Source organism: Oryctolagus cuniculus, chromosome 4 (genome assembly GCF_964237555.1).
Source record: "Oryctolagus cuniculus chromosome 4, mOryCun1.1, whole genome shotgun sequence".
NCBI classification, from domain to species: Eukaryota; Metazoa; Chordata; class Mammalia; order Lagomorpha; family Leporidae; genus Oryctolagus; species Oryctolagus cuniculus.
This window is the reverse complement of record NC_091435.1, coordinates 63903464-63916863: the sequence shown is the minus strand read 5'-3', so window position 1 is coordinate 63916863 and position 13400 is coordinate 63903464. Positions and strand designations below refer to the sequence as shown.

Here is a 13400-nt window from a genome sequence, read left to right as displayed (position 1 = left end):
TGTTTCTGTGTGGGAGCAAACTGTTGAAATCTTTACTTAATGTATGCTAAACTGATCTTCTGTATATAAAGAGAAACAAAAATGAATCTTGATGTGAATGGAGGGAAAGGGGAGGGTTGCAGGTGGGAGGGATGTTATGGGGGAGAAGCCATTGTAATCCATATTCTGTACTTTGGAAATTTACATTCATTAAATAAAAGTTAAAAAAAAAGAAAATGAATCTTGATGTGAATGGAAGGGGAGAGGGAGTGGGAAAGGGGAGGGTTGCAGGTGGGAGGGATGTTATGGGGGGGAAGCCATTGTAATCCATAAGCTGTACTTTGGAAATTTATATTCATTAAATAAAAGTTAAAAAAAAAAAAAGAAGGTGAACCAACGGAAAAAGGAAGACCTTTCTCTTTCTCTCTCTCTCTCTCTCTCTCTCTCACTATCTAACTCTGCCTGTCCAGAAAAAAAAAAAAGTTGCTATGTGCAAAACACTTCACTGGGTACCTGGTATATAATAAATACTGCTAACTATTATTTGCTATAATAGTACTGGTACCTACTGCACAGGTATCATTTTGGGGATATTTGACATTCCTGGCTTTGAGTTGTAAACAGTTCTTATTAAAAATATAAATGCAAGTGAGAGGGTTATGGCCTCTTGTCCTGTATCACTGTGTACATTGTTTTTTCTGAGCATTTGTCGCTCTGGATTATAATAACTCATTTATATCTCTGTAGCCCAGTGACTGCTAGAGTGAGAACTCTTTGATGACATACTCTTAATGTACAGATCCTGAGAAAGCATGTATTAAACTGAGTGAGAGAATTTAATCAGAAGTTTGGTTTTTTTTTTTTTTTTTTTTTTTTTTTTCTGGATACCTAGCAAATAGGTCAGTGCATAGCTCAGTGCTTTGTTCAGAGACTGGGAGATACGAACGTGAAGAGGCAGTCCTGAACAGGACAGAAGAACCAGCAGAAGCTGGGAGAAGAGATTTAGGGGAAGGGTGGAGTTGAAGAGAAATGTCAAAATCCCCAGTTTTGATCGCATATGGACCTTTAATTAGTAAATGAACCACAGGGAGAGAGAACAAAAGGAGGAAGGGATCCCAGCAAGCAGAGCTTGCTCCAGAGTGCCAAACGCTGCAGGGAAAGTGGGTAAGAGTAAAGACTGAAGAGCACCAAGTTAGGGTCTATCCTTGGGATTTCATTAGGAAGAACAGTTTCTATGTGGGAATGGGAAGAAAATTCGAATCTCAGTGGTCTGGTGGGCTGGGAGAAGGAGAGGTGGGGAAGGCAGAATGTGGGAGTGTGTACCATACTTCCCGGAGACCTGTAGTCACAATGAGAATCACCCTTTCAAGGGAAGTCTTCAAATAATCGATAATTTGTGTAATACTCTTGATTCAAATCAACATTTTAACATTTTTCTATTAAGGAGATAAATGTCTCTAAATCTCCTGCTTAGCAGAGCTAAACTGCATATAAATAAATAAAAATCAGGTGTTGTAGCTGGTGTAGATTCATGCATAAAGACTAAGCCCTTAGGAAATTTCTGCTAAGAAAACCTCACTGGGTTAAGTCATGTGACATGGTTATCCCAGCAGCATGAATATTAGGAAGCATAAGAATCACTGGTCTACGCGGTACTGTCCCTAATTAAGAGCATCTTGCAGCATTTCCCCAGATTGTGGCATTCACTGGACCTTGTAACTCAAATAGTTTCATTTACTGCCTTGAGACATATGTTCCTACTTGTTTGGAATCATTTAAGTCCCTGGTAATTCTCCTCTTCCTCTGTTGGCATCTGGATAAATCCATTCTCATTTTCAGGCACTTTGTCTCCAATTTAAATAATAGAAGAGGTTTTGTGAAGAGGTGCTTAGTGTTTGTTTACTCAGAGGAATGTTAATATTTCTTCTTATTACTTGCATCATAGTTTCCAAGCAGTGCAAGTCTTTGAAAGTAAACATGCATAACAACTTGCCTTGGTGAGGAACTCAAGTGAATCTAATCAATTTGAAGCCAACTTGAAAAACTGTTGGAGTTGTAACAGAAAATAATTTAACTCTTTAAACAGTTTCCTTAATAGGCCTCTATTGTGTTTTTGCTTACAGTTAAGGCCCTAAGTTGTGAAGGTGCTATGGCTTTATATACCTATCCCCAGAAATGTATTGTATACCTCCAACTAAAGAGGAATGGTAGCTGAGTGATAGGATTACTGTACTGTCCAGGTAGTTGATTCCTTTGAATCACCTTTAACTACCCAGCCAAAGTTGCCACTACGAAAATCTGCCCCCTTTACTTCCCTATTGTACTATCCTCTCTGATAATTTTTCCCACCTCAGATTCACTGAGCAATTTAAAGAGCAAATCCACCTTCTCACATATTCAGCACAGCATTCAAAGGCTGTATGAATGATTCTTCAGCAGTAATGAAAAGAGTTAAGATTGATTGCAATTTTATTTTGCAGCAAACAATATGCTGACTTTTATATACAATCTTCACACCATCTTAGAAGAGAAAATAAGAACCTGTTTTAGGAAAAAGACTGGGAAAGAGTGTATTACTTAAAGCTACTTTGATGGCAAATAACAGAAACTCATTCAAGATAATTTAATGTTGGGGAAGAAATGGGAGTTTACTTGACAAGTATTATGGAAACCAAAGCAGGAATTAATCCAGATCTCCAGAGACACTGATACCAAGGAAGCTATTTGAGATAGAAGCAAACAATCTGTCTCTTTGCATGGCTGTTTATTGCTGCTTCTCCTCATTCTTACGACTCTTTTCTCCTGATGCTTTCACTGGTTAGCATGCATGTGACACAACATGATGGTACCACAATGTCAACTTCAACCCTCAGGTTTGCATCACTCCATTCAAGCAAAGAGCCCAAATTGAGAGTGACATCTACGTCCCAAATCTCTATTCCAGAAAGACACTCTGATTGTCCCTTATTCTGATATTCATTCCTGGTTTAATCAGCTGGGTCAGGACATACATGTCATAGCTGCTTGTGTCTTATGCAAGAGACCAGGCACTTCTCAGAGGAGAATGTGGTCTCAGCTAGCATGCTAAACTGCACTGGCTAAGAGTGGATAAGCATCTTATAAATACAAAATCAGCAAAACTTGGGCGTAAGAGAGAAGGAAGAATTGGAGATGATTCCAAGGGTTCTATGTTGGGGACAATAAGGATCAAGGAGAGAATACTTTCATCTGGGCAACCAACAGAGAGCACTGAGGGAGTGAAGCAGCCTGTGAGAAAACAATGTGTGGAGTTAGAGACATAACGCTGTGCGAAGTTTCTGCTCAGAATTTTGAGTTGGGAGATGTGCTTGCAAAATCTACGTCTTCCTTGTGCTTCCACATTCCTACTCTGCGTTCCTTCATTTTGACTTCTGCTATGTGACCATAACTGCCTTTTATTGGGGTGTGGAAATTTCTGTTCACAAATTTCCCTGAAGTGTAGCCATAATTGAATATAAAAAGAACTCCTACCATTGACCTGAATCTTTTACTCTCAGAAGGAAGGGATTAAGTGTTCCTCCCATTCTTGTACACCTTAGGCCTGGCACAATCAATTGTGGATGGACAATAAGTTTACACCAAATGAGAGAATAATGCAAAATTTTCAAAAGGATTTTTAGAAAATATCTGCAGAAGGAGAGGAAGATAACCACAGAAAATACCAGCAATATAAAAATAGTTTATTTCCTAAAGAGAAATTGTATTCTTGTCACAGTTTTCCCAGGACTTCTTAAGTTCTCCTACTGAAAGTCTCACGCCCTGGAAAATCTTACCAATAGCACCTGTTTAGCTCTCAAATGTGTCTCAGTACAAAATAATGTCTCTAAGTTTGGTTGAAAAATCATATGTTCATTATACATACAAGAATAACTATGTGATCCCAGAATATAATATTTTTGAGTATTGCCGAATGAGGCTCTTGAATGTTCTAAGGGAGAACCAGCATCTAGTTAGAAATGATAAACTCACAGCAATGTACAGATGGCCCTAGATGAAACTTTATTATGGCAAAAAAATGCCAAATTTCCAGCCTCAAATATAATTTTCTCTCAATATATGGATTAGTGTTTCCTTCTAAAAGTACTACCTGTAGACAGATATTCATCTGTGTGTCTCTGTCATGAGTAAATATTCCTATTTACTTTGCTGTCAAAGTTGATTTATTTATTCTTTTGGGTGCTTGGGTCTTTTATCTTCCATTTTAAAATATTGATGTGATCAGGCTATAAGAAATGTGTTATTTTATAAAATTTAAAGCCATGTGTTTAGAATTGAAGCAATGTAGGCCTGGAAGTCTGTGGGATGTTAGGAGGTTAGTGGGTGCTAGAGAGTGCCAAAGAGAAAGGAGGATTCTGATGCTTTCTTGCTCAGTTGAGTCATTCTTATCACCTCAGCTAACTACTTCCAAATTGTTGCTAGGTCATCCATACTCTTGGTACCTACAGGTCTCTGCTTTCAATCTTGTGCTAGCTCCTACACATTCTGCTTCTTGTAAGTCTTTAAATATGCTAAGTGTTCCAGACTTGGAAGGAGATTTGCACAGCTGTGTGCTTTATGTCTTGATGTGGTGTTTTTATCTTTGGATGTTATAATAAGAACTACTTTTTATAAATCTGTTGATTATAAAGTATAAGCACAAGACAAGCATTAGACAGGGCTAGAATTGAATGAATTCAAAGGCAGCTCTCTTCTCCCACTCATCTCCTGTTCCCACTTCCCAGACAGATACCCATTTCTTAGGTATCTTTCCAGGAAATCTGCACATGCACATACATCTCTGGATATCTTTGATATCCCAAACACACTTCCTGAGCTCTACCGTCTGCTGAATGCAAACCATCAGGAATTCACACATAAGAGGAGGAGGATGGAGAGCAGTTCCCTCTCCCTCACTGCAGCTTCAGCCTGTCTCAGCTCACTGAAAATACGCTGCCAGAGCCATCTTCCTAAAATACTAATTTCCGTAGGTCTTTGCCCAGAGAATGTATATTTCCTGTCATCTCTTTCTAAACTTCTCAGCCTAACTTTCAGAGCTTTATCTTCTTCCATTCTATCTATTTGAATGTCTAGTAATATCATTCATATTGTTATTACATTTATTAAAATCCTAAATGTGAAAGCTCATCTGGAGAACATTTTTTCTGCCCTCTCCTGAAATGACTCTGTCTCATCTCTGAGCCTTTACTTATGTTGTTCAGCCTTGGTATTTTGTCCATCAATTCCATCATTTCAAAATGAATATGCCTTGCTTGAGCCAATGAACTCCTTTACTTATCTGTTCTACTGCTTTCACCCCACGATCTGTCTCCTACTCCCAGACTGGCTTCCCTACTCCTGCATCAGTCAGTCTTCCCAAACAATTTTCTGCATGTATTTTTGTAATCTGTAAACTCCCAGACCGCATCTCTGCCAGGATATCACATTTTTGTTGCTTTGCACTCTGTTGCTGAACATTGATCTGAATAACTTCTCCCTGACCTCACTGTCTCCTGGCTGTGACGCTGTCTTCCTGCATGCAGCTGGACACCACTGAGCCCCCTCCATTGCTCTCAGGGGATCAAGTGTCCACCACTTGACACTTCTTGGTCTGGCTCATTCTACAGTTGCCATGGTCAGAGCTCTGTGGCTCAGGCATTCCTTGTGACTGTCACTGACTTGAGGTTCTTGCCTTTACAGGGCCCTTCCTTTTCAAAAAGTTATGGAAAAATGCCTGTAATTATACTGGTACAAGCACAAATATAAAGCAGACTAGGTTGATTATTAAAGTTCATTAATATTATGTTCCTATTTTTCTTTTGTATTTAAAGAAATTAAAACACTTTTCTGGGCCTATTAAAGAATTGTGTGCCTTCTATGCCTATGGGAGAAGTTGGCCCTTCTAGGGTCTGACGTTCTTGAGACCAGTTTGTCATAAACTTCAGACATGGTAGAGACAAAGAAGGAGGCACAAGGAGTATAAAGAACATGAACCATTTTTATGCTATCTATAGTGAATGATTTCTCATTTTTGAACCTGATGCCTCATTTCCATTTTTTTCTTTTTCATACCTCTTTTGCAGAGCGAATCCTTTTGCTTCACTTCTAGTCCTCAACATTTCAGTATGAATCATTTGAAGAAGGATGGACCTGTCAGAGCTTAGAGACACTGCAGCCTCCTTCAGAAGAAGTGGCATGGACTTTAATGGTAAGCCCTGGGGTGGCTGCTGGCTCCACTTTGTTTTACTCCTTCAAGATGGTAACTGGGATACGTGATTGATCAGGAGGAACCATTGTTGTGCCCAGATCGTTAGATCCCCGCAGAGACCCCCAGAGAGTCGATCACACCGAACTGCGAAAGCAAGGTTTATTCGGGAGTACGAGCCGCGACAGGGACCCCATCCAACTAACCAGCAGAGGCCCAGGTCTTCGTTTGGGAGAGTTTTTAAAGGAAAAAAGGGCTACCTCAGCAGGAAAAAAGAGTTGCATACAGCATGGAAGCTTTGGGCGCAGGGAGTTACTTTGTTTAGCAATCTCTACTGTGCTGTCCTTGGTCTACTGAGCTAGCTGTCCCTGGTAAGCTTTGACATCTCCGGAATGTCTGAATGCCCGCTTTTACAAGGACTCGGGTCTGCTACGGGAAAACGGAGGCTGCTTTTTTTATTGTTTTAAAATGGAGTCACTTTGGCTCTTCACCATCTATTCTAGAGCCCAGTTTGTTTGCCAGGATATAATCAGCCTCTGTGAACATCTGACTCTGCGCACCTGAAGATCTCAGGGTGTCCATGGGAAGAATTGACTTTTTTGCAAGAGAGAGGAGGGTGGCTGGGAGGCAGCTCAGATCCAGACTGTTTACTCAGTCCCAAGACCGACTTTCTCTTCTTCAAGAGCCACTTCTACAATAATGACGCTCCTAGGAGTGGCGATGGAAAACACCTCTCTCAGAAACCTCTGGGTTGTCAGTGATTAAATGCTACAGAATGGAGAGGAAATTGTGAATTAGACTGGAAGCAGGGTTGGTACATCATGAGGAAGAAGGAATGAAAAGACTCTGGGAAAAGACTGCAGAAGTAGAAGTTGTTTCTGGCACTCTCTAGAATTTCCTAACATGGGAACTCTACCCTGTGCTGGTCTTCTAGGTCAGCAGGGTCACTCAGCCAACAGTAAAGGAGAGATAATCAGGTGACTTGCTCAGTTGATTCATAATTTCTTGGCAGTTACAGGCAAGGGCAAAGGTTAATGAGGATTGAGCCTCAAGACTAAGGCTAAGTTCTACAAAAATATCTCTAAATCACTGCCCCCCCCCCCCCCCACTCCACTCCCTTTACACATCTGGGCTGCATTGTCATCCTAGAGACTTAGAAGTCAGATTCACTGTGTGATCTGACATCAAGCCACCAACACGTCTCATTGCAAAATTATTCAACAATACAACATAAAATCAGAATGAATATTGTTCTGATACTCAAAATTAGTCAAAATTAGACCTTAATATCATCAATGATAATTTAGGCAAGTTACGAAGGACATTATATATCCATGACAGACCAGTCCTGGATCAGTTCCCAGTTTCCATTCACTGGATTTCATTACCGTGATTGGATTTGAGAGTAGCTAATTATAATCCATTAAATCAAATGCAATAACAGAACTGTCCCGGAGGTCAGAACTGGTCATGCAGAAGCTTATCACAGGTAATTAACTAAGGACAAAGTGATAGTGGTGCCAGGGAGAAAGTCAACAGTGGGCCAAAGCATTAAAAATAATTGGACAATACATTTAAGTAGAATCAGCATTGTAAATGGTTACTTAAGATATAACAATCCACATACTTTAAATTAATTTTTTGGGCCAAGCAGTCCTTCCTCATAGAAATGTGCTGGCAGGAAGAAGAATCAGCAAAACTCGTTCACCCTCCCGGGCTGATAGACACTGCAGTTTGCTGTTTTGAACTCAGGTCAAATGAGATCGGTGTGATGAGTATTTTAAAAATTGTCTTGGGCTTGACTTCAGTGTCCTTGTCCTGCTCTGGCTGTATAATTAGAGAAACTAATCTCATCTTCCTGAACCTCAGTTTGCTCATTTGCCAAATGAGGTTAACACCTGCCTTGTCTATCTTCCTTTACTTCGATAAGGGTATGATATAATATATGTAAAAAAAAACAAACTTAATGCATTATTATGATACATGAAGAACGAAACTAGAATCCTGGGTATCATGAAGGAGGCATTTGAATGGGGAAACAATCCACTTAAAACTATACAACTGAACATAGCATAAGCCCAATTTTGATCAAAACATAGAAAAAAGACAAGAAATGTTTCTGACAGAAAATAGTAAATATATCAGAGTTGTTTGAGTGTGGGTAATTTTAAAAAATTGTTATTTATACACTTATCTACTTTTCAAGTTTTCTTCAATAAATACATGTTATCTTTATGTCATAAAAATATTTAGTCACCTGAAGTATGAAATCATATAAATAAAACTTTCTTAGTTTACACACGAGAAAGCTGTTAATTGCTTCACATCCCATTACTGGCAATGCCAGTACTAAAATCCAGGCTGTCTGACGCAAATCCATTGCTACCTTCTTTCCAGCTCTGCATTATTTGTGGTCACAATAAATTAAAAATTAACTGATATAATTTACCTCATTTTCCAAATGTCTCTGTCATGGGCCACACCCCATAGAAGAAGGGGTCTGATGTGTCTTCTCTCCCACCAAGTATTTTCAAAGGTGATGAAAGGAAAATCTCATTGTGGGGCAGGCTTGTGAGCTTGCTCTTTAAGAGAAGAATTGAAGGAATAAAGGCTAAGCATATGTTAGAGGACACATGCTCTGGTGCATAGAGGAACACTGATGCTAATGTGGCTAGGTAGAGGCAAGAACTCTCTTCCCAGTTTCTTTTTCTGAGGGGGGTGGGAGAAGGATATACCAGGTAATCTTCATGGTACTTTCAAGTGATGGTATTTGGTTTAAAGTACAGAGCATTTTCCTTGAACACATGCATACAACATGTGTGCTAAATGGGTATATTAAAGAAAAACAGGTGATTTTTTCATAGACATAATACAAAGCAGAATCAGTTTTCACAAAAGATATCGATATAATAAGCAAAATGCAGTTAGTATGTTTATTTACTTGGTAGGCAGAGATAGAAATTCTCTTTCACTGGTACACTCTCCAAAAGCCCACTTGTGGCTGGGGCTGAGCTGAGGCCAAAGCCAAAAAAAGAAAGTAGGAATTCAATCCAGATCTTCCATGTGGGTGACAGAAACCCAATTCCTGAACTATCAGTGCTGAAAAGCCAATATTTAAAACACAAACGATAAAGAGAAAGCAAATACACAATCAGCTAGATGGGAATTTAAGATCCTCTTGCCAAGCAATTTAGTGAATTGTTTGTAATCAGCAAAGTGTAGAAAGCAACACATTGTAGATTGTGATAACAAGAAAGAAGTGAGCACCAAAATTCTTTGCAGACACAAGCTCGTTGGAAGAAGGGGCTAATGGTAGCGGGCACCGCGGCTCACTAGGCTAATCCTCCGCCTTGCGGCGCCGGCACACCAGGTTCTAGTCCCAGTCGGGGCACTGGATTCTGTCCCGGTTGCCCCTCTTCCAGGCCAGCTCTCTGCTGTGGCCAGGGAGTGCAGTGGAGGATGGCCCAAGTGCTTGGGCCCCGCATCCCATGGGAGACCAGGAGAAGTACCTGGCTCCTGCCATTGGATCGGCGTGGTGTGCCGGCCGGGGCGGCCATTGGAGGGTGAACCAACGGCAAAAAGGAAGACCTTTCTATCTGTCTCTCTCTCTCACTGTCCACTCTGCCTGTCAAAAAGAAAAAAAAAGGGGGGGGGCTAATGGTGCCCACCTTCTACTCCTGGGCACATATTCCTTCCCCAGCCCCATTGCCCATCCTGGGGGAAAACATCTTCTGATGCGGGCCGGGAGGGATACTCTAGCCTCTGTGATTCATGTTTTAGTGGTTGTGGCTATGGCTGTGACTGAGCTGGTACTCCCTGTTAGTTCTATGGTTGCCACAGGCTAGGATTTTTCCTTTTCCAAGACATTTTCCCCTCCATGTCTGAAGGGTCACTCTGGGATTTCTGCAAATTTCTGATAAGACTAATTTTTCTTTCAAAGTGTATTTCTTAATCATCTTCATTGGCTGTTGGCCTCGGGTGGAGAGAACCTGAGAGTTACTGAAGTGAGGCCAAGAAGAGCTTATTGGTTGATCACTTTGTGGAGGGAGGGCTCCATGGCTTAGGGATGAGGCATGGAGGCAAGGAGGCTGAAAAAAGGAAAAAAATGTATTGGAGGAAATAATATGAGTTGGTTAAGTTGTATCACAAAAGTAAACCACATTCTATCTCTTCAGCACTCCTTCAATTCTACCATTTCATTCTCTTAGGAAGACCCTTATTCCAAGCAAGACTAAACTTGAGATCTAAAGAAATTCTAAAGGATATGAACATGAACCTGCATTTTCACTTGTCATCAGACCTTTCTGAATATGATTTTAAGGGGGGAAAGGGGTGTGAGCACCAGGGAAACTGTTTGGAGTCTTCAGTGGAGTTAAGTGTTAGGGTGTGGGGGTTGGGCATTGTAGAGGTTGCAGCAGGTGTTAACGAGTATCTTGCAGCAAAGCAGTCTTGGTGTTCACAAACCCCTGCTTGCTAGGATGTTTCTTGTTTCTATTAGGTCATTGTGTGGCTGTATCTTCAGAATATGCTTTCTTGATATTATCTAACTTCGCAATTTCCTGTATTGGTGACTCCAAGAGAACAATCAGACTTAAGAAATGACACATCTATCAGTATGAAAGTGTGCAATGTGTATTTGTACAATACTATAGCTACAATCCATTTTCTTCTCTATAGGAAAGAAAAAATGCTTGGTTCATGGTTATAAGAACATTTATGCTGTGGTTGAGATTAAAGGAATGAAAAATGATGGAAAAATAGTGGTTGAGACTGCAGATGCAAAGGTCAAGGTATCTTCATTTCATCTCTGGGAATAACTATGTTCTATATTTAATAAAATAATTAAAAATCATTTTTCTTTAGCATTTTCATTAAAATCTGAGGTAGGAGATAGATACCCTTTTTCTTTAGGAAGCCGCTACACATATCATCAAATAGATTTAATGAAGAACACTGAACAAATCAGAGTAAAATGATTACCTGTGGTGGAGACCATTAACTCTAGACCTCACAACCATTCCCACTTCTTTTATCATCAGTGTTTTAAGTTTTTTTTAAGACTGCCTCTTGGAGTAAATAGTGATCAAATGAATTATGAAAGAAGTGGTGTTATAAGATCAAGAAAGAGATGTATAATTTGAATTATAAAAATAACATAGAGTAGAAGCCAAGAGGTGAGAGAATGGTTGGTAATGTCAAAAGCTAGAAAAAGAGATTAATGGCTTAGAGAAAGACTTTGATTTAAAAGTTAGGAGGTATTTAGCCGGCGCCGTGGCTCAATAGGCTAATCCTCCACCTTGCGGCGCCGGCACACCGGGTTCTAGTCCCGGTTGGGGCGCCGGATTCTGTCCCGGTTGCCCCTCTTCCAGGCCAGCTCTCTGCTATGGCCAGGGAGTGCAGTGGAGGATGGCCCAGGTGCTTGGGCCCTGCACCCCATGGGAGACCAGGAAAAGCACCTGGATCCTGGCTCCTGCCATCGGATCAGTGCGGTGCGCCGGCTGCAGCGGCGGCCATTGGAGGGTGAACCAACGGCAAAGGAAGACCTTTCTCTCTCTGTCTCTATCTCTCACTGTCCACTCTGCCTATCAAAAAAAAAAAAAAAAAAAAAAAGTTAGGAGGTATTCAATGCTCTTTGAAAGATAAAGGTAGTTCAATTGTTGGGCAGTAGGCAGACCATAAGCATTCAGAGCAAATGCGTATTGAAGCCATACCAGTCTCCATGCCCTTATCCCTATCAACAGGGCATTCAAAGCTTCAAGGTTAATTTTGAGAAGGGAGTTCATTCTCAGAACCTTTGTCTAAACCACTGACCTTATGTTATCTATAGTCCTGTGGTACAAGGTGTCCCTCATATAGGTGTTCCCTCTGGCTTGGATAAATTCTTTCCTGTAAATTTTACTGATGATGTTTTGCCTATAAACTCACCTATAAACTCCTTCCAAATCTGCCCCTTCCCAACTCCATTAGAAGCCACACATTATAACTCACAGGTGTAGTAATTATCAAGAAAAATTGTCTTCTTTATACTCATCTTTTTTTATTTGGACAATTTATGAGCTAAAATACTGCAGGCCAAGTATAAACTACAACTCATAATATTTTATTATGCTTTCCTACCAGTCAGTGTCTGTATGTAAAAACAAACCCAAATTAGATAAATTCTATATAAATAATGGAAATAAGGAAGGCACGTTTCAATAAGAACACCAATAGGTGGGCAAGGGAAAATTTATAACCTCTTGGGTTGGTAAAATAAGAGGGAAAAAGGCCATTTAATCTTCAGACACTCTCTAGAAAGCATATTTGAATGTCTCTTGTCTTTTTTCCATCATTCATGCAAGCTTTTTCAGAGCAACTCTAAGAATCTCAGTTCAAATTATTCACATGAATTAGTAAAAAATTGATTCTTCTGTCAATTTTATGTAATAATAAAATTTTACATGGATCAATTTCGCTGTTGGCAATTTTTAGCGTTGATTACTTCTGCCAAGTCTAATTTTTCCTTACTCAGTATTTCCATGTTTCAATGTGAGCATGAAGACATAATTCTTCAGTCAGATCCCATGTCCAGTAAACAGTTTTAGTTTATTTATTTTCATTTTATTTAAAAAGCAGAGAGACATAGAGAAACAGAGAGAGAGAATCCTCCATCCCCTGGTTCACTTTCCAAATGCTTGCAAAAGTTGGGCCTTGGCCAGGCTGATGCCAGGAGCCTAGAACTCTATCCAAGTCTCTTATGTGGGGGGTGGGGGCAGTGGACCAGGTTTATAAGCTATCACCTGATACCTCCTTAGATGCACATTAGGGGGAAGCTGGACCAGAAGCAGAGGAACTGGAATTTGAACCAGGTGCTATGATGTAGAATGTAATCAACCCAAATAGCACCAAATCCCAACCCCCCCCCCCCCCTTTTTTTGGACAGGCAGAGTGGACAGGGAAAGAGAGAGACAAAGAGAAAGGTCTTCCTTTTGCCATTGGTTCACCCTCCAATGGCCGCCTTGGCTGGTGCACTGCGGCCAGCGCACTGCGCTGATCCTATGGCAGGAGCCAGGTACTTCTCCTGGTCTCCCATGGGGTGCAGGGCCCAAGCACTTGGGCCATCCTCCACTGCACTCCCTGGCCACAGCAGAGAGCTGGCCTGGAAGAGGGGCAACTGGGACAGAATCCGGCGCCCCGACCGGGACTAGGACCCGGTGTGCTG

The 13400-nt window shown here is 40.7% G+C and overlaps 1 long non-coding RNA gene across 1 annotated transcript in view; it reads left to right on the top strand.

Moving 5' to 3' along the window:
• LOC103350559 (uncharacterized) overlaps nt 1-13063 on the top strand; it is a 36641-nt gene extending 23578 nt beyond the window's left edge. The window contains exons 2-3 of the long non-coding RNA XR_011387861.1: nt 6078-6202; nt 10877-13063. This is a non-coding gene — a long non-coding RNA (uncharacterized lncRNA). The remainder of the gene's footprint in view (nt 1-6077; nt 6203-10876) is intronic.
• The last annotated feature ends 337 nt before the right edge of the window (nt 13064-13400 follow it).